Source organism: Podarcis vaucheri (genome assembly GCF_965113315.1).
Source record: "Podarcis vaucheri genome assembly, chromosome: 3".
Lineage (NCBI taxonomy): Eukaryota > Metazoa > Chordata > Lepidosauria > Squamata > Lacertidae > Podarcis > Podarcis vaucheri.
Window position 1 is genome coordinate 74015253 of NC_138761.1, and position 20970 is coordinate 74036222.

The 20970-nt window shown below is 42.8% G+C and overlaps 1 protein-coding gene across 1 annotated transcript in view; it reads right to left on the minus strand.

Moving 5' to 3' along the window:
• Positions 1 to 19850, minus strand: part of GPR6 (G protein-coupled receptor 6) — a 34332-nt gene extending 14482 nt beyond the window's left edge. Inside the window, exon 1 of the mRNA XM_082216828.1 lies at positions 19651 to 19850. The gene's annotated coding sequence lies outside the window, so the exon portion shown is untranslated. The remainder of the gene's footprint in view (positions 1 to 19650) is intronic.
• Positions 19851 to 20970: the final 1120 nt, after the last annotated feature.

Sequence of the window (20970 nt, forward strand, 5' to 3'; positions counted from 1 at the left end):
ATGTCTTTCATCTCTATAATGCAAAGGCACCTTAGAAATGATGTTTACACTTTAATGCAAGTAAACTGAAACATGGACCTTACATTTTATGTCTCAGAACGAGAGCCATTTCATTAAATGAGTTGTTGGGAGTGAATTCTAGAAACAATTTGCCCAGCAAAGGTAAGCTTATTGTCCTCATGCTGTTCAGCAGCGAAATGTACCGTTCCTTTACAAGGCCACACAAAGACAAGGCCACTGAACTGCGAACTGAATCAAGCAGGGTGTCCATGACAACACATTCAGCAGATACGCTAAAGCACAGGCCAGGGTTCACATCACATGCGTACCAGCACGTTGTAATTAAATTTGACTGTGCACAGAAGACTGCGGAGAACTACACACAAGTTTCCAAATATTATGTCTGAGTAAGGAATTTTTCCCTTGCTCCAGATCTTGAGGTTGGTAGAGACTGCCAGTCTTAACTCTGCAACACAAATCATTAGCATGAACTTGCTACAAGACAAAACAGAGCAGAAGCTTTTTGCTTCACTGTCAAGAGCTACATGATTGCAGCTGTTGGGGCTGACCTGGAATGCAATTCTGGTCAGATTTATTAGTAATCCTGTCTTCTTGCCCACATCCATTCCTTTCTTAAAGCTCAGTAGTGAGTTTGACTCACTCGCTGCTGCTGCTGAGTCATCTTGCAGCTACCTGCTTTCTAGTAGCCACTGCAGAAAGCATGAAGATTCTTTTATGCTTCTGCTCTCCCACGGCAGTAATATTGCAAGAAGGGCAATGTAGGCTAAGTAGGGTGGGGGTGCTGGCACTAATTGCGCCCCCGCAAGAGATGGGAGTTGCCCCCCCAATCCCATATCGCCCCGTCCCAGCCACAGGACCTCTGTCTTCGAAGGATTTAGCTTCAACAGGCTCCCACGTAACCATCCAGCCACAGCTTCCAAACATCTGGTCAGTGTGTCTGGGGCCGAGTCAGGATGGCCATCCATCAACAGATAGAGTTGGGTGTCATCGGCATACTGATGACAACCCAGCCCAAAACTCCGAACAAGCTGGGCGAGGGGGCGCATAAAGATGTTGAAAAGCATCGGGGAGAGTATCGCGCCCTGAGGTACTCCACACACCAAGGAGTGGCGCGATGACAATTCCCCCCCAAGCGCCACCCTCTGTCCCCGACCAGAGAGAAACGAGCGCAGCCATTGAAGGACTGTGCCCTGGATCCCCACGTCGGTAAGGCGGTGGTCCAAAAGTTCGTGATCGACCATGTCGAAAGCTGCTGATAGATCTAGAAGAATCAGCAGCCCTGACCCGCCTCGATCCAGCTGTCTACGAAGGTCATCTGTTAGGGCGACCAGAGCCGTCTCGGTCCCATGACCAGCGCGGAAGCCAGACTGGAATGGATCCAGAGCCAATGTTTCATTCAGAAACCCACCAAGCTGTTCAGCAACCGCTCTCTCAATCACCTTACCCAGGAACGGAAGATTCGAAACCGGGCGGTAATTGGATAGATCTAAAGGATCTAATGATGTTTTCTTTAAGAGCGGGCGCACCACTGCCTCCTTCAGTTCCCCTGGGAATGTCCCCGTGCCAAGGGACAAATTGATGATATTCCCCAGGAGGGCCCGCACCTCGTCTGGACACGCTCTAATCAGCCAAGACGGGCACGGGTCGAGAGGACAAGTGGTGGGCTTTCCAGCTCGGAGGAGTCTGTCCACATCGGCTGGGGATATCTGGTCGAAGTGGTCCAATACTGGACCCGAGGACAGTCGAGGGGCCTCCAGTTCCTTTATTGTATCCAAATTCAAGCAAACAAACAAACAAGCAAACAAACTTCCAAGCATATCCAAGCAAACAAACTTCATCTCTTGTCACCGCCATTTGCTTCATTTACTCAGGCTCCCTTCCTGAGAAAGTTTAGTCATCTCTCCCTGGTCTTCATAATTCATTTAGCTTCTCTGCAATCTCCTTTTCCTTTCCTCTCTTGTCATCCAAAGGTCCAACCAGTTCTTTAATTGGTATCCTGCTATTTACATATACAGTATTTGAAGAGTTTGTTGTTGTTGGGTCTTGATGTTTTCAGCAATGTGCTGCTCAGATTCTCTAGCCCCACCTTTAATTATCTGCCTGCATTGGTTTTGTTCTTTTTTGTTCTCTCCATTTGGAGAGCTGCTCTAAATAGCGCACATTCTGTTTTGTCTGCTTTCCGTTTTGAAGAGTGAATATGCTTGAATGAAAAATGAAGTAAAACAATATTATGGCTTAGGTCCCAAAGAAGCTTGTGCATGCATGGGATGATGGCACCAGGTTTCCTACTCCTCATGCCACTCCAGAGATCTCCTGACCTCCCACATGCACAAAGGACTGATTGGATCCCAACCTACACCCTATAGGGAAGAAACATGCCCTTAGCCTATTGAAATGGTATTCTGAGCACAATGCCTTTGATTTCTCAAGCTGTGCCACCTTCCAACAATCATTCTTTGTGCTTTCCAAAGGGTTATAGGACACAACAGCTTCAGAAGCGAATACCTAGTGGCTCTTGACAAGTATGGTACTGTGCAGACCTTTAAAATAAGAATTAGAGATTGAATCACCAGTGGAAATTTCAGGGAGATCTGTCAAATTGTGGCTAGGCCATCAGCCTCATAGTGAAAAACCCCCAGGGAGACAAAGAAAGGGGAACACATAAAGAAATGACTAATATATAAGCCTTTCCAGAATATAGCGCCAATTTACAGAAAGCAGAGCAAATGTGTTTTACTCAGAAATTAATTAATTATTATACTGTGGTTATAGTCAATACAGCAGGCAAACGGAGCTCTTTTCATTTCTTGCTACTGATTCATAGACTCCTGAAAAGGTGACTTCCTTGGCCTGGTTAGTCTTTGACCTTCTTGAATTGAGATGGCCCAGTATATTAGGCAGCCCAAGAGGGTTGGGGCAGGCCCAGCATCATCTTGGTGAAGCAAATGCTGGGACCCACTGGGGCTGATGCCATCATCCCTTTAAAAAAAGCTTGTATTTGACACTTCTACCAGTCAAAGCGATACAAATCTCAAGAGTTCTCTGGAGAGAGGGATTGATGGTAAAACCACTCTGAGATCTGTAACTCTGTGATTATGATGCTTGAAGGGTTTACAATCTCTGAAGGGTTTACAAGAAATTAAAAATGTCAGTAAAAACAGTTAAAAACAAGTAGTCAAAACTTTGAAAAGAACATTCAAATAAGCAGCAAACTAAAAATAAATTAAAACACATCAACAGCTACATTTTTGGATAGATTTGCCTACACAAAATTGTTTTAAGCAGGCAACGAAAAGAGTACAGTGAAGGCAGCTGCCTGATGTCAATAGATTGGAGTCTTCCAACAAACAGAATCAAGGATATGGGATGCTGGAGATCAGAGGCGTACAGAAGGTACATTAATTATGCCTTGTTACTTCTCTTATTTCAGGTTACCCCCTGACTAACATTTGGATGGTGGGACACAGTATTGCCCACTGGGCCCGGGTGCATCCCATCAATATCAGCGTGGGTAGCTGCCTGGGGCTGCCTGAAAATGTCATAATTTCTTGGGTCACAAGACCCAGCATGAGGTGTGAGGAGTTTTTGCCAACAGTGACGGCCAGAGCTGCCCTGCATGGGCCTCCCGATGCTTTGGTTATTCAACTTGCAATGAATGATTTGGTCCTAATGAAGGGCATTGACCTGACCTGGAACATCAAAGAGGACTTTGATAATTTGGTTGCCTTACACCTGGAATTGATAATAATATGATCCCAACTCTTGGAGAGGCGTGGTTGGCGTAGATGCCCCACCAGGTGGCAATCAACAGGGCCTAGAAAATTGCAGATTGTGCCATGGCACAGAAGGTGCAACTATTGTGGGGCTAGGTGATACGGCACCCTGCCATTACATTCGACCAGGAGGCCTTGTTGCACAGTAATGGTGTTCACCTTTCCAATGATATTTGGCTGGCCAATATCGTCAAAGGCATTAGGGGTTGGTTGCAGGTGTGAGGGTGTTGGCGGCGAGCCTTTTGGTTCAGGTGGCGGTTAGGCATTGGATAAGCCTTGTCATGGGAGGGGTGGTTGTTGCCTCTGGCCTGCCCATCCACGTAAAGGGTATTCTATTAAAGGGATCCGGGGGTGATGTTCCTGTCCAAAGCCTGGGTGTGGGCTAGGGCCATGCCACGACCCCATTGCTGACCCTCAATTGATGTGCATCATAAGGTTCCCCCTATTGGTGGTTGACCCTTACAGGACTCCTGCAGATGGGCAGGAGTCAGGATATAGTCTTGCTTCACCCAATTGCCTAAGCCAAACCACTCACATCTGTAACCAATAAAGTTGTGGCCTAATTTATCCCATTAACCCAACATATTTGTGTCTGTATGTTTATTTCTGAGGGAACTGTGGGCCTTGGGGCCTCACCACGCAATAAAAAAGACTACTGTGGTCAAGCTCTCTTGGTTCAGGAATGGTTGTTGCTGTTGTACCAAGCATAGTTGGTAAACTACTGAGCCACTGAGGCTCCTGGACAAAAAGCTGGATCCAGAAGCATCCTCAGACAGCACGCCTGTTCTTTCATGGGGATTGCAACCTGTCCAGGACAGGCAATTGACTAATTTATCAGACAAAGGGACCACTCACCCAAAGTGCTTTCTCTTTGCCAAGATTCAAACTCAGCTTATTCATTCCACTACCATGTCTAAGCAGCCGTCTTGGGCGCTACATAGCCTCTCCTGATCCAGATGTTATGGAGAAATAGAGCTAAGTGTCATCAGCATCCTTGCCCAAAAACTTCTCATGACTGCTTCTTACAGCAGTTTCATATAGGTATTACATAGCTCGAATCTGGGTGAGTGCTCAGCAAGTTCCACCACCTCTTTTTCTAGAAAAAAAGCCCTGAGTTACACTTATTAATGATCCCATATGTCATATTACCACCCTTCACAGGAGTTTACATAGGTTTCTCTCACTTCACCCAATGCCATGCATACAACAAGATAGGTAATATGAAAGATAGAGATAATAATAGCAATTTGAACCTATGTGTCTCTAGCCAAGATCCAACACAACCATGGCTCTTACACTAGATTATTTTTGCACAAGCTAATAGCAAGCCAGTTTCATTTCTCTTGTTTTATGCCAATATCTCACATGCTGAATTACTAAATAATAGTTCTTTTAAATATACACCGTTCTGAAGGGCCACTTGTTATTTTCATAAATCCTCATGAGTTTCTACAAATATTCAACACCTACGCATCATTCAAACCCTTCAGTAGGAATGGTGAATTAAAAGCCGCAAGCATACTGAAAACAAAGGTTGTGTGCTGATCCAGCAAATCCATTCAACGGGTCAGAGTCATAGTGACAACAGTCTGAGTCTCTGCTCTGCAAACGCCATTTGATTGCTAATGTCAACAAAAGCATTTGGTTATGATGAGAAAGACAGATGCAATCACTTTCTTGCATGAAGCCAATGTGTCTAAAAATAGGAACAGGAATGGAAGAGAAGATAAAAGCAGATTGGGTTCTTCCTGATCAGCATGGCTGTAAAATGAGGGACTTTACCCAAGGCTGTGTATTCCAAGAAAACCACAATTTCAACAGATTTATGAAATCATTAATTGTAATAACATCATGAAATTATTAAATTAATTAACTTGACTAAAAGACTAGGAACAGGGGCATAGAGCTTTTTAGCTGAGACTTTGCATCCTTTGTTCTAAAAGCACTTGGTTTTTTAATGCAATTTTTAAACAAAAATATGTTTGGATCTCTGTTGTCCATTAATGTACTGTTTCATCTAGTGAAAGATGAGCCTGTTAATCATCCAGATGTTGTTGGACTGTTAATGCGTGCTTCAGAATGGAGGTCACACACATGGCCCTCTCTCCTCCTCCATAAGATCACCAAACCCAGGAGCTAAAAATTACCTAGCTGCGCCATTGGTTGGAATGTAAGAAAGGGAGGGATTCTTAGCTGTTTGAAACCAGTGGCAACACTTTTCAGAAAATTCCGCAGGCATCTGTTTGGCCACTGTGGGTATAGCATGCTGGACAACATGGGCCTTTGGTCTTACTCAGGAGGGTTATTCTTATGTTTTAAGAAGAACCTGGAGTACTCCTGTTTCATATTCTGGTTAGTCAGCTGCGTCCTCTTTCAGAATATCCCATTCCCTCTCTTTGTCTTGGTTTTCCATTCCCCACCAACAGTCATTCTGCATTCTGTAGCCACCACTGAGCATGCTCAGTCCTCATAAGGATGTTTTGGCTTTCCCTTCACTTCCCTCACTAAAGAATTATTTACTTCTGAAAACATTTGGATCCCCCCATGCCTGCTGCTACCTTTACCATTTGTATGAATGGTACTGTTTTGGCTACATAAGGATCCAAACTCACTTTGGAAATACAGTAGAACCTTGGTTCTCAAACATAATCCATTCCAGGAGTCTGTTCGACTCCCAAAACAGTTTGAAAACCAAGGTGCGGCTTCCGATTGGCTGCAGGAGCTTCCTGCGCTCAATTGGAAGCTGCAGAAGCCGTGTCAGACGTTTGGCTTCTGAAAAATGTTCGCAAACTGGAACACTTACTTCCGGGTTTGTGACATTTGGGAGCTGATTTGTTTGGGAGCCAAGACATTCAAGTACCAAGGTACCACTGTAGAGGGAAAGACAGGAAGCTGCTTTACAGGCAGGAAAGAAAGGGAATGACAGGATGCAGGCATGCGATTGGCAAAGTAGGTGCAGGGAGGGGCAGCTGCCCCCTAAATCAATAAAAATACATAGCAAACTGAAGTTCTGCCCCCCTTAACAAAAGGCCTGCTCCCCCCACAAAAATCCTGGCTACGCCTATGGATGCAGGTGGTTGGACATTTGTGCATTTACTGTCTGCTCTGACTAGCAGTGACTGTCCAAGGACCTGGGCAGAAGTCTCTACCCATTTCTTCTAACTGGAGAGATTCCAGTCTGCAGTCCCCAGAAGATTTGAAAAGAATCGCACCCCTGAAAGAATTTGGGGGCTGTAATATTTGATTCTCGCAATGATTTGAATCAGCAACAGTTGGCATTTTAAGCTTTCACAGTTCACCACTCAGAGAACATGTGTTATTCCACAGCTTATGCATGCTGTAAATAAATAAACAAGCTTGTAAACATATGGGTTTGCTGAGCAAGTTCTCCAGTATCAGAGAAAAGGAGGAAGAAATCAGAAATGGATTAATCACATCTTTCCTCTAGGTACCCTAGTAAAATTCTCACTGTATTATGCCTCCTTTCACCTCCTCTAAAAAGTGTAAAATCAATAAAATAGTAGACTGCGCAAATCACACTTGTTTATGTAAAGTGCCTGACATTCATTTAGACAACGGAAAGGGTTTTTTGTGGCTGCAGAACCTGAAAAGGTGGTAGCAGGGGGGGAAGCTAGCATGAATGGATGTGACCTATATCTTAACATGTGGCAAATTGGGGCAGCGTGGCCTATCAAGCATCTCATGGGGTAGCTGAGAGTCAAGCAGGATCCAATCTAGCCTCCATATATGGAAAGAAACCGCCCTAGTGATCATGGAAATCGATCACTGGCCAATTGGCTGGCATTGAACCACAACTCCCCATGAAAAGAGCAGGGGGTCTGTATGGAACACACTGAAAACAACCGCAGAGACAATTGTCACCTAGCATAAAATAAATTTTGCTCTGTGAATTGCTGCTGGTCAGGTGTCTTTTGATGAATCATCGCTACCGAGATGTGTTCAAAGGGCACATTCCTCAAATCGAGCTAGTCTTGTCACCCAGTAAACCAATCATTGGTCGCCTAGGAAACAAGCTAAAGGTGCAAGTTGCATGCTCTGTAGGAGCTTCTAAGATTAGAGATTGAATACTGGTTAGTTTACAAGCCAGAGAAAGCAATATCCCTCAAATTCTCATTTAAAGCAGCTCACTGCACAAACCGTAGGTTCTATTTCCCCCGTGATGAAGAGATCAAAAGAGAGGAGACTTATGTTAGCGATGTACTAAATAAAGCATGCATCTTTGATAGTTGGAGCATTTGGCCTAGGAAATTACCAAAGGTATGTTTCCATGGCAACTAGGACAATTAATTTTATTATACTCATATTGCATGTGGTGTGTTTTCAATCATTCACATAGGACAAAAGCACACAGACATTTTAGAAATGACATTGTAAATTTGCTTCCAACCTCACTGGCCACTCAAATATATTCACGTTGAAGTGTATCCACTGCAGTGGTGGAGAGTATGTGGCCAGTGAGGTTGGAAAGCCAGTTTTGGAAGCTTTTGTGTAAACCCACAAACAAAGTTGAAATTTAAAGTCCTTCTTAGCATTTACAGCCATTTCTTTGACACACACACATGCACATACACACTCATTTTCCTCATCACCTTTTTAAAGTCAGCAATTGCTTTGTCTGACAAGCGTGGCTGGTGCAGTCAAGGTGCTCTTGTGTGGATGGGGTGTTGTTGGCAAGAGAGGAGGGGGTGGAGGGATAGGGGAGGGGCTGCTTATGCATTCTGCACTCTGAATTGTTCAGACTATCTTTGTGATGCTTGATTATCTGCCTCTCCACAGCACTCTCTGCTCCCTTTAACCTCCATGAACCCTGCCTGGAGGTAGCTCACAGGTTTGTTTCTCCTGGTGTTGGCACTTTAAATAATCAAAGTGAGTGAGAGGAGACAGATCCCACCCCCTCTCTGACCATCACCTGACAGGTGACCTATTTTTGCATAGTGCTGTGCAGGAAGCCCATGGCTTGCAAAGTGTCTTTCTTAGTGCTATGGAAGATAGTTAGGGCTTCTGTGCACAGTGCTGTTTAAGGCCCGACAATCACTGAATTGTCACAGGATCACTGACTGTAACTATTGAACACGCCTTGCTCATGACACCATGCTGGGGTTCTAAATATGGGTTTTTTGTTCACTGTGATGCTCTGCCCTTATGATCAGGCAGCATCAGATTTAATGAATGAATGAATTGCAATGAATGAATACAAGGAGCAGGAAGGAGAGAGTATATAGTTAACTTACATTACTTTTCAACTACATTAAGTAAAAAGGCAGTGGTTTCTTCCACCTGTAAAATGGTCCATCATTCACAATTTTCCACCTGCTTAGTTCAATCACTTATTGGAGACGTTTGCTGTCCTCCTGTTCCATTAGCATCACTTGAGGTAGGTAGGTACAATTGGTACCAAGACACTCTACAGTTGCCAGAAATAGAGCATTGAGTGGCAAGTGTTATACTGCAAGTGTTCTTAGCCTTGTGACTGTTTGTTCTGTGAAGAGGCAAACAACAAACCATCCAGTGATGATTTGTAGTAAAGCTCTTCTCAGGAATGTGCCAAAATAAGGGGCTGCATCCAAGGAATAGCCTCTTGCAGGTGTTACTATTTCTCATAAGAAAAAGGAGTCACAAAGAAGAGCCTAGCTTCAATATTTTGGTTTGATCCATGAGATTATTCAACACCCCCTTTGAATCCAACTGTTTCTAAAGGTCTGGAATGAATTTTCTTGAGGCTGTTAATTTTGCAGACAGAAAGTTGATGTTTAGAGAAGACAATGCTTTCTGATGTGGAAGATCAAACCTTACCTGATAAATTTGGCACTTACTATTAGGCTGTGGGGCAAAAAAGTTGCCTACCAATTCTGACTACCAACCTGAAGGCATGACAGGAGTTACAGGAGGAAGGAAATGTTTTTGATGCTCTCCACAGAAACAGCATAAAGAGCAGGAGGAAGAAAAGAGGTGAAGGACCTTCTGGGTTCAGAAAGCATTCTGGAACTCAGTTTGGTTTTCGGAAAGAAGACTTGCTCTGTCTGAAGAAAGAGCCCCAATAATAGATGGTAGCTTGGCAGCAGTGGCAGCTCCCTGGTTGTTCCTCCTGAGCCCATGGATATTTCTCTTCTGATCAAGGATAGAGCTGGGTATACCACACAGCCTGTCATGGGACCTCTAAACTAGCCTGCTGCCTCAGATGTGGTGGAGGATGCTAACAGCTGCTGGTGTTTTGAAACAAAATTCAGCTGCCACTCCATGAAATGGAGACAGAGAACCATCTTATTTACTGTATTTATTCAAATCTAATGCACACCGTTTTGGAACAGATTACATTGCAAAAATTAAAGTGCACATTAGATTCGATGGAACATGTACATTTGCCACAAATACTTTTTTTTGTTTCGAGGTGCACATTAGATTTGATGGTACATTAGACTCGAGTAATTACAGTATTGCCTCGGGTAGTAAAAACTCTTGTGCTAGCCCTGCTGGAAGGACAGGGGCTCAGGATGGGATACTTTCCATCCTGTTTTCTTCCTTTCCTATCAAATGCAATGAGACCTCAGCTAGCGAAATATCTTCTTGAAGTGACTTGCTCTGAAGCTGGTGGTGGGTAACCAGATCAGCAGAAATATTATTTCATTAGCAGAAATTGGACTCTGGCTCAAATGAACCCTGTTATTCTATAAGGGGTGGAGAGTTACAGGCCAGACAGTGGGCTGCTCAAAAAAACCCCAGACCGTTTCCCTCAGCCTTGGATTAAGCACCACAGCTCTTCTACAGCAGTAGTCCCCTGACAATGCACATAGTCAAGAAGTGGAGAAATGTTATGTCTCCCTCACGGTGAGCTTCTGTTGATGCTCCAGGGCTTCCAGAGCCCATGAGAAAAGTACCTGTCACAATAGGCTCTAATATTGTTCTCTCTTTTCTCTCTTTGTTATCTTGTTGCTTGGATACTGCAATGATTCACTTCCATAGATATTTAAAAACCCAGAAGGATAGGATAAAGAATGGCTTGATACCGAGTTTGAGCAGTTCAGAAGACCTGCATACCGCAGCAGTGGGCTGTGCGAATGGAGCAAGAACAAAGTCGAAGGAAGTGGCCAGGGCTGTCTTTGGAACGCACAGTTCTCCCCCTCCGTTCGACTTAATGCCAGTTCAGGGAAGTGATGCACAGTTTCTTCTTGTAGCCCTGTGACAAACCCAAGTTGCAGAGACAAACCTGAACAAACAAACAAACAAAGCTGCCTGCAAGTTGTTGAAGAGCAGAGGGAGCCCATTTCCCCTCATGCTGTGCCATTTGCGGCCTGTGGAAAGAGGGCTAACATGATTTGGTGTGTGAAGCTGCCCGTCACTTCCATGGAAGATAAGTGTGAATGCTGCCAGGCAGCTCCTGTCCTACGGCAAAAAAGCAGTAAGGAAAAGGAATAAACCAAACTTCTTGGCAGTGGGGAAATATGTATTCCGATATGTGCTTTGTTCTTGATAGATAGGAGATGGATGGAATGACGCAAAGGGAAATCAGAAATTGCTCAGCAAGTCTCCAGGTGCAAACATTGTTCTTAATTTGTAAAAAAAAAAACAACTCCAAAATATACTAGACTAATATATGATACTCATATCAGGAACAACCTTTCCATGTGTCTGACTCTCCTAGGAATCTGCTTCCTTTAAATAAAATTTTGCTATCTGGGAAATGCAAGCTAATTTTGCTGTCATCTTACAGGCACCAAGCAAGGGACAGCACCACATGGTACTGGGAGGGTGACAAAGTGTAGGCTGGGAACAGGAAAAGAAAACAGGCTCACCACCCTGAAATTTGCCCATCCCTATACAATACTTGTAGTTCAAAGGTCTTTGCATATACACTCTAGCTGCAGTTCTTGTAAGGAACTCAATATTATTATCTGCTATACACACTGCAGGCGGAAGGACTGAAACAGAGAGTGTGGCTTAGGTTTACCTAAGGTTGCCTAGTGAGTTCCTAGCGGAATCAAGGTTCAAACTGGGGATTTCCTCAGCCACTGTGCTATGCCAGCTCTCTTTTATAAACAACTGGCAATAGTGAGGAGTAATGACAGAAAAAGAAAACGCTGATTCTGCTAGCATCCAACTGCACAAATTTTAACCACCAACCTATCTCAATCGGGTTCCTTCCAGCTGTATTAGACTCCAGCAGACACAGCTGTGGTCCAAGCAGCTGGAGGACATCAAGTTGGGGACCACTTTTCTAAATCATCCAGGGCAGACCATTGCTTGACACAATAATACTGGGATTGATATCAATTTGCCAGAGTTTTTTCTTGAATTATCTTAATGGGAAGCACTGGCACGTATTTCTATGTCACCTGTTCATTGTCTGCAATTCTTTAAAAATCTAAGTGCCTTGAAACAGAAACCATAGCAACATACGGTATAACCTCCAGACATAAGAGGAATTCAATGTCACACACTTCTGATAGTTTTGCAAATGCAAACATTTTGGCTTCCAGACAGACTGATCCCCCACCTCCTCCTCCCATGGGGTTCTCTCCATTAAAACCAATTTTATGGGGGGGGGACCCTGTTGTGCAAGAAGTGATTGTGCAGGGCTTCCACTGACAGATCTTATGATTTGAATCCCACCTACATTAATATAAAGAAAGAAACTGAAGTCCTTTTGTAGCTTTCTTAGAAGGGACCACTTGATTCAAGGTATTCAGGTCGGAGTTAAACAATATAAACTTAAAGCTTTTGCAGATGACCTGGTTTTGACATTACAGGAGCCAACATCTAGTACCAAGAGGGCTTTGGAATAATCCAGGATTTTGGACAGGTGGCAGGCTTTAAATTGAATAAGTTAAAAACCAAGGTTTTGGAGAAAAATTTGATGCCGATAGAGAAAGAGAGGTTTCAGAAAGAGACAGACTTAACATTAGTAAAGAAGGTAAAATACCTGGGGGTGAATATGACTTCTAAGAACGTGAATTTATTTAAAGATAACTATGAGAAATGTTGGGCAGAAGTGAAAAAAGACTTAGAAATCTGGTCAAATTTGAAGCTTTCTTTGCTAGGTCGAATTGCTGTTATCAAGATGAATGTATTGCCGAGAATGTTATTTTTATTTCAATCATTGCAAATTATTGATAAGATGGATTGTTTCAAGAAGTGGCAAAGAGACATATCTAGATTTGTCTGGCAGGGCAAAAAGCCCAGAATAAAATTTAAGATACTTACTGATGCTAAAGACAGAGGGGGGTTTGCCCTGCCAGACTTGAAACTTTACTATGAGGCAGCAGCTTTTTGCTGGCTGAAGGAATGGCTGCTTCTTGAAAATACAGATGTTTGGGATCTTGAAGGGTATGATAATATATTTGGGTGGCATGCATATCTGTGGTATGGCAAGGTAAAAGCACATAAGGCATTTAAAAACCATATTGTCAGGAAAGCATTGTTTAATGTCTGGATGAGATATAAAGACTTTCTGGAGAATAAAACTCCAAGGTGGCTATCACCTATGGAAGCGAAAGCTTTGAAAAAACTTAATATGGAGGCCAAATGGCCAAAATATTAGGAAATTTTAGAGAAGGAAGGTGACAAATTGAAATTACAGAGTTATGACAAGCTTAAAGAGAAGGTGCGAGACTGGCTACATTATTTTCAAATAAGAGAGGCTTATAACTTGGATAAAAAAATTGGTTTCCAGGTGGAAAAATCAAAGCTAGAAACAGAACTGTTAGTACCCAATGCTAAGATACTATCAAGAATGTAGAATCTGCTGTTGAAATGGAATACCGAGGAAGAAACGGTAAAATCTGCAATGATAAAATGGGCACAAGATATAGGATATAATATTATGTTTGCTGACTGGGAGAAGTTGTGGACCACCGGGATTAAATTCACGGCATGTAATGCCTTAAGAGAGAATATTATGAAAATGATGTATAGGTGGTACATGACTCCAGTAAATGCAAAAATCTTTCACTTGCCCGATAATAAATGTTGGAAATGTAAAGAAATTGAAGGTACATTCTTTCACCTTTGGTGGACGTGCCCAAGGATTAAGGCTTTGTGGGAAATGATCTAGAATGAAATGAAAAAGGTATTTAAATATACCTTCCTGAAGAAACCAGAGGCCTTTCTCCTGGGCATAGTTGGCCAATCGGTGTTAAAGAAGGACAGAACTTTCTTTATGTATGCTACAGCAGCAGCAAGAATTCTTATCGCAAAGCACTGGAAGACACAAGATTTACCCACTCTGGAAGAATGGCAAATGCAATTAATGGACTACATGGAAATGGCGGAAATGACTGGCAGAATCCGAGATCAGGGAGAAGAGTCGGTGGAAGAAGATTGGAGGAAATTTAAAACTTATTTACAGAAACATTGTAAAATTTTTGAATGTTGATGAAGTTGAAATGAATTGAAGGGGTTCTAGCAACAAGGTAAAATGTAAGATGGAATTGATAATAGATAAGCTAAATTGGATATGAATTTGCTGAAGTAACTTTAAAAAAGGGATACAAAAAAGGGAGGCATGAGGAAGTCAGGAAAATAAGTTAACTAAAGATGACTTAAAAAAGAGGGAGTTTTTTATGTGTTTTTCTTTTTCTTCTTTTTTGTGTTTAATGTTTGTATTTTTGTATTATGACTTTGTATTTTTTTGTTTTTGTATTCTTTCTGAATCTTTTCACTGATAAAACTCAATAAAATATTAATTTAAAAAAATGAAGTCCTTTTGTAGCTTTCTTTGCATAACAATTCTATTCTCCACTTCACCCACAACTAATGCATCTACAATTCCAATATATAAACATCACAAAACCCCGATATATTTTTATGGGATAGGACTTTAAAACAAATGGCTTGAATATCAAAAAGCATACATTTAAGCCAGGCTTCTTTTCTCCCCTACAACTGCTTTTTAAATGCAGGGCAGAACAGTTGGTTTTGGATTGTCTTCATGTGTATCATTTGCTGTAATTATTAATCAATCCCTAATGATTTATCATGAAGTCAGTAACCTGCCAGTAACCTGCCTCTTTACTGGTACTTTCAACAATGGATTCTATTTACTACTGGCTAAATCACTAACTGCTGCCAGTACTTCACTCAGCTGCATTCCTCAGAATTGTTTGCTAAACCTCCCATCAGCCTAAGCCATGACATGATACCAACTTAGCTAAGAGGCACATTCATCTAAGCACATTTGGCTCTTTTGTCAGTCTGTAATGAGGAACAGCACACTTCATTCTAGATAAGCAACATCCTTACCATTTACAAGGTTATCGTCTTTTCAGAGATCTATCTTTGGATTATTGATTTTCCCCCTTAAAAGACCAAGATTATTTTGGGTTTTCAGCCAAATCTAAAGTTCACAGCATAATAAAGGCTGCCTTTTCCCCATCAAAACTGTGTATACTTTGATCATTAATCATTTATGTGCAATAGTGTTTTAGAATCCTTGCATCCTTCATCCTACACAGCCCTGTAGGCCAGGGATGGGGAATCCTCTTAAACCCGGGGGCCACATTTATTTGTGGGCAACATTCTGGGGGCCACATGCCGGTGATGGGAAGGACCAGAGGCAATAGTGGAGCCTTTGCACCTACTATAGGCTAGTTTCTACACACACACTTGTCTATTTCTCATCCAGGCAAGGGTCAGGAGTAGGAGTCAGGGGCAGGTCAGCAGTTAAACACTGTCAGAGAAGTTAACTATTCAAACAAACCCAAACAGCACAGGCCTAGTAATCACACCAACTCCTCCCAGTAGGTCTTGCCCCAATGGGGCATTTGTGAGGACTGAAGGTCCTCGCCTTCCCACTGCTCTCTAAGGCTCCTCCCCTGGGTCCTTCCCCACCAACATGAGGCTCCTTCGTCTTGTTTCTCTTTGCTCCGTCCTCTGTGTTCTGGGAGACTGGGGGTGGGGAGGGGAGCTGGTTACAGCAGGAAGAGAGATTCCCTGACTTCTTCAGCAGCCCGCCTCCACTCTGCTTCTTGAACAACCCCTGCTTCTGCCTCTGATTCTGGATGGCTCTCTGCCCCAGCCTCTTCCTGCTCACCAAACCCTGTATCCTCTTCAGCTTCCAACACCTTCTCCTCCCAGTTTGCTCCCTCTGGTCACTCATTATTGTCCTACCACCAATCCACTGGCTCTTAGCCTTCTTCCCCTGAGGTTTCCCTTGGAGGTTCCCCAGCTGATGCCTCCTTCTCCTCCTCTGCATCCAGCCAGTCCATGACATCAAGCAAGGGTCATTGTTGGAATTCAAAGTTCCATTCAAGCCAGCCAAAAACAGCCAAAGGGGGTGTGAAGCAAGGTTTTTGATGGGTGAGGCCTGGACAGTGGCGTAGCGTGGGGGGTGCAGGGGGGCCCGGCCACACCGGGCGCAACATCTGGGGGTTAGAGTTAGGGGGCACAAATCCATGGGTTAGGGGGCGCAAATCCACGGGTTAGGGGGCGCAAATTACTTGCCTTGCCACGCTACGCCACTGGGCCTGGAGAGTGCCCTAAGGGCCAGGTAAAGACCCTTGGTCCTTGGTCCCTGAGTCTGAGGTTTCCCATGCCTGTTGTAAGCAGATGAACACATTTCACATTCTACTTATGGAGAAGGGGTCTTCTCTGAGTAAAACTTAGTGGAGGGGTATTTTTTATCATTATGTTATGCATTCTGTGTTTTTAACTTGTAAACTGCCTTGTGATCTTCGGAATGAAGAGCAATATATAAATTTAATAAATGATAATAAGACTGCCACTCAAAGACCCTTCATTTTTCCAACATGCCCCCCAAAGGGCCAACAGGTCAGATTCAAGAGGCTTTGTGTTTTTAACCTGTTTGGCATTTCAAGTGTGAAAGCTAGCTGAGCATGGAGACCAAACTTGTAAAATACATTAAATGTAGATACTTGAGATGGTCTATGTGCAGAAAAAGAATTCAAGACAGAGGCAATAAAGCAGCCAGACGGGGCCTGGCTCCTTTCAGTGTGTCATTCCCAATCAAACAGAAAAAGTCTAAAGCAAAATGCTGTGCACCACATTCAAGAAGAATTAGTGCCACATAACTGTGAAAAAAAAGGTCTAATAGCAAAGAATGACAGAATTGTGTCATTTGCAGCATGAAACTGTGTCATGAACTCTTTAACTGTTATTTTGAAGGAGGACCATTAGAGCTTTGCAATTCGCTGGTTATTAGGTCGGCTTGACATATTTCAATTCACACTGACCCTTCCTTGTGCCTATGGTATCTTTCAGAGATAATGAACATTACAGAATGCCTATATCTACAGTATCGGCACTGAATTTTCACTGCTGATAAGAGATCCAGTAAATATTGATCCTGCGGAGAAAGCAAGCCAACGTACAGTAAAATTGTTTGGAACAGTTCAGGAAAAAACTGTTTACTCTGTTCTGGATGAGATTGTACTTTTCCCTCTTAAGGAACAGGTGTGCAAGTAGGCGGTACTAAGATCCAGCCCTTCTTTTGAGTGCACAGGTAGCACTTGTGGCTTCTACTGTTGCACCAAGTGCCCTTTTCCTGGACAGAGAGGGTCTGACCATATCTATGCTCTGGTTACATCTGTATTAAATTTCTACAATTTGGGCTGCCTTTGAAGACAGTAACTAGATTATGGAGCATATCTCAACAGCATTAAAACAGCTCAGATATTGGGATAACCTCATGCTTTCATATGGATCTGCTCTTTTAAACACCTAGCCACCTTTAGAGGATGAGGCAGGTGGTGACTGGGCTTCTGCCCAGTCCTTTGGTGGTGACCCATCTATGGAATAGCGTAGTTCTGCTAAACTACCTGAATTCCACAGTATACTTGTGCTGCCATTTGACTCCACTGTTTACAATTTTTCCCTTTTCATGCATGTTTGTGTGTTCCTACTAAAGAAGGATAACACTTCATGCATATGATGACGTAGACTCCATCCATGAAAGATTATGCCAAAATAAACATGTTAGGCTCTAGGTGGCATAGAGAATTACTCTCTTGTAATTCTCAGAGTAATTGGTCTGGTGCCAAATGTACTTAGATTTAGGCACCAGGTTAAAAGAATTATTTTAATCATAGTGCTTAAATGAACAGGATGGCATTTTATTTCTGTTTCAGAAGTTTTGATGCTATTTCTTTCTACTGCTGCTTTATCTTGTTTTCTTCTGCTTTCACTATTTGTGATCCATTGTTGCATTGGTTTTTACTCTGCATTTTTATCTCTCTTTTTTTGGGAAGGAGCCTTGAAAATTTTGCATATAAATCAATAGGTGGGATATAGGTATCTTCAGGAAAATAAGTGTTTCCAAATTATCAGATAATCTACCCTTTAAAAAATCTATTTATTCATTAAGTGTTTATAAAAATATTATTCAAAGAACAGAGTTAAACTTCATCGTCTTGGAGTGGTACAGAAATACCATGATATAGTTCAGACTGTTGCATATTTACAGATGGAAGGGACAACTGGATTGAAACCTCCTTTTTGGAATTCTAACTTTAGAACTGGCCTGCTGACAATCATATAAAGCCCTATCAGGACTATATAAATTTAACACTTGTAACAAGCTGTATCACACCACTTTAAACTGTCATTGCTCCCCCAAATAATCTTGGGAAGTGTAGTTTGTTAAGGGTGTTGGGAGTTGTTAGGAGATCCTGATTCCCCACCCAGAGCTACAATGCATAGAGTTCCCTTTGATGATTGACTGTTAAACCATTATTGGAACTGTAGCTCTGTGAGGGAGAATAGTGGTCTCCTTAACAATTCTAAGCACCCTAAACAAACTACAGTTCCCAGGATACTTTGGGGGAAAGCATTACTGTTCAAAGTGGTATGATGCAGCTTAAAACCTGTTACCTGTCCAAATTCTTGAATCAGTTCCAATACCCTTTTAGTACTAGATTCTGGCTCCTGTAAAGTCAATACTAAGTCATCAGCAAATGCTTTCAGTTTGTACTTTTTAGCTCCCACTTGTATACCTTTAACCTCTTGGTCCTTTCTAATCATATTTAACAAAACCTCAAGGACCGATATAAAGAGCAATGGAGAAATTGGGCAACCTTGTCGTGTCCCTTTCTCAATCTTAAACTCTTCTGTCACTACATTGTTCACAATTAATTTTGCCTTTTGTTCTGAATAGATTGCACCTATACCGTTTTCAAAACCTTGACCTACCCCCATCCCCTGTAGATTCTTCTTCATAAAACTCCAAGAAATGTTGTCAAAGGCTTTCTCTGCGTCCACAAATATCAAGACTGCCTTAGTATTGATATTCACTTGTAGTTTTTCTAGAATATTAATTATATTCCTCATGTTATCAGACAAATGTCTGCCCGGGAGCCATCCATTTCCATTCAGACCATTCATATCTCCAGTCATTTCAATGATAAGGCCCATGCACAGTCTAGCAGCCATCAACAAACAGATTACCAATTCCAAGTAATCCACATTCCCTTCTGAGCAACCTTTGGTGGAAGAAGCCAGAGACACAAGTGGGAAGGCAACAAAAAGAAAATTTAGCTTTGTTCAGGGGTAGGCTAGTCCCCCCCCTCCCTCTCACACACAAAATAAAAACAGTTTAAAACAACTTACCACCACAAAACTAAGGTGGGTAAAAAGCCATTGTTCAGGGGTAGGCTAGCCCCCCCCCCCAATAAAAACAGCTTAAAACAACTTGCCACCACAAAACTAAGGTGGGTAAAAAGCCATTGTTCAGGGGTAGGCTAGTCCCCCCCCCAAAAAATAAAAACAGCTTAAAACAACTTGCCACCACAAAACTAAGGTGGGTAAAAAGCCATTGTTCAGGGGTAGGCTAGTTCCCCCCCCCACTCCCTCACACACACAAAATAAAAACAGATTAAAAAAAACTTACCACCACAAAACTAAGGTGGGTAAGAAGCCATAGTAAAAAGGTGTGTCTTTAGCATTTGCCAAAAGCTTTATAAGATGCCAGACAGACAGACTTCTGTGAGGAGGCAGTTCCACAACTTCGGGGCTGCCACAGAAAACAGCCGCTCCTGGGCCACACTCCCTGAGCTGCTTTCTGAGGGTGGTGGAACAATGGAGGCCCAAGCAGAGGGGTGAGGAAGGCTCTGTAGAAAATGAGGCATTTCCCCCCAGCTACTTGGAGCCAGCGGGAAGGTAAACGGCGTTCCGTGTGCGGCTCTGGCTCGCCAGAGCAGCGATGTCACGCTGGCCACGTGACCCGGAAGTGTCCCCGGACAGCGCTGCCCCCGGCCAATAAATGTGAGATGGGCGCACAAACCCCACAGTCTGTCAAGACTGGCCCGTTCGGGCAGGGGTACCTTTACCTTTACCTTTACTTGGAGCCTGAGACATGTAGAGATCTGAATGCCAATGCGGAACACCTGGAAATGAGCCTGGAAATGAACCCATTTCAACCAGTGTATCTGTTTTGAAATGGGTTGTATTTTTTTAACGCTTGACGTTTTATTATGTTTTCATATGTGCTGAAAGCTGCCCAGAGTGGCTGGGGAAACCTAGCCAGATAGGTGGGGTATGAGTAATATTATTATTATTATTATTATTATTATTATTATTATTATTATTATTATTAAATTCTGATTGTGTGGGATTCTAAAGGGAACCCCAGTCAGTAATTTGGCTGCTGCACTTTGGCCCAGTTGAACTGTCCCAAGTTGTGTCTAAGCGCAGTCCCATGTAGAGCACACTGCAGTAATCAATCTGGAAGTTGCCAGAGCATGGAGTACAGGGGCCAAGTCATTTCTGTCTAAATGGGGCCATAGCTTCCAAACCAGCTATAGCTGGAAAGGGGCCTATAGTGACAGTGTTAAATCAGGGAGCAAGCCCAAGATATCAACCTGTTCTTTCCAGGGGAGTGCAGCCCAATGAGGACTACCAGTAGCCACAGAAAAGGAAATTGAGGGAGAGTGAAAAGGCCTGCTTGAGGCTCATATCAATTAGTGGGACAAGTTGTGTCATATGAGCACAACTTGTTCCACTTGTATACCCTATTACAGTGATGGTGAACCTTTTAGAGACTGGGTGCCCAAACTGCAATCCAAAACCCACTTATTTATCGCAAAGTGCCAACACGGCAATTGAACCTGTTTATCTCATTTTTTTCTGTGTGTTTCACGTTTCTTCTTTATGACTGCTGTTGTAATAAACAATCCTTCATAAAAGTTATTGCATTACATTCTTCATTAAA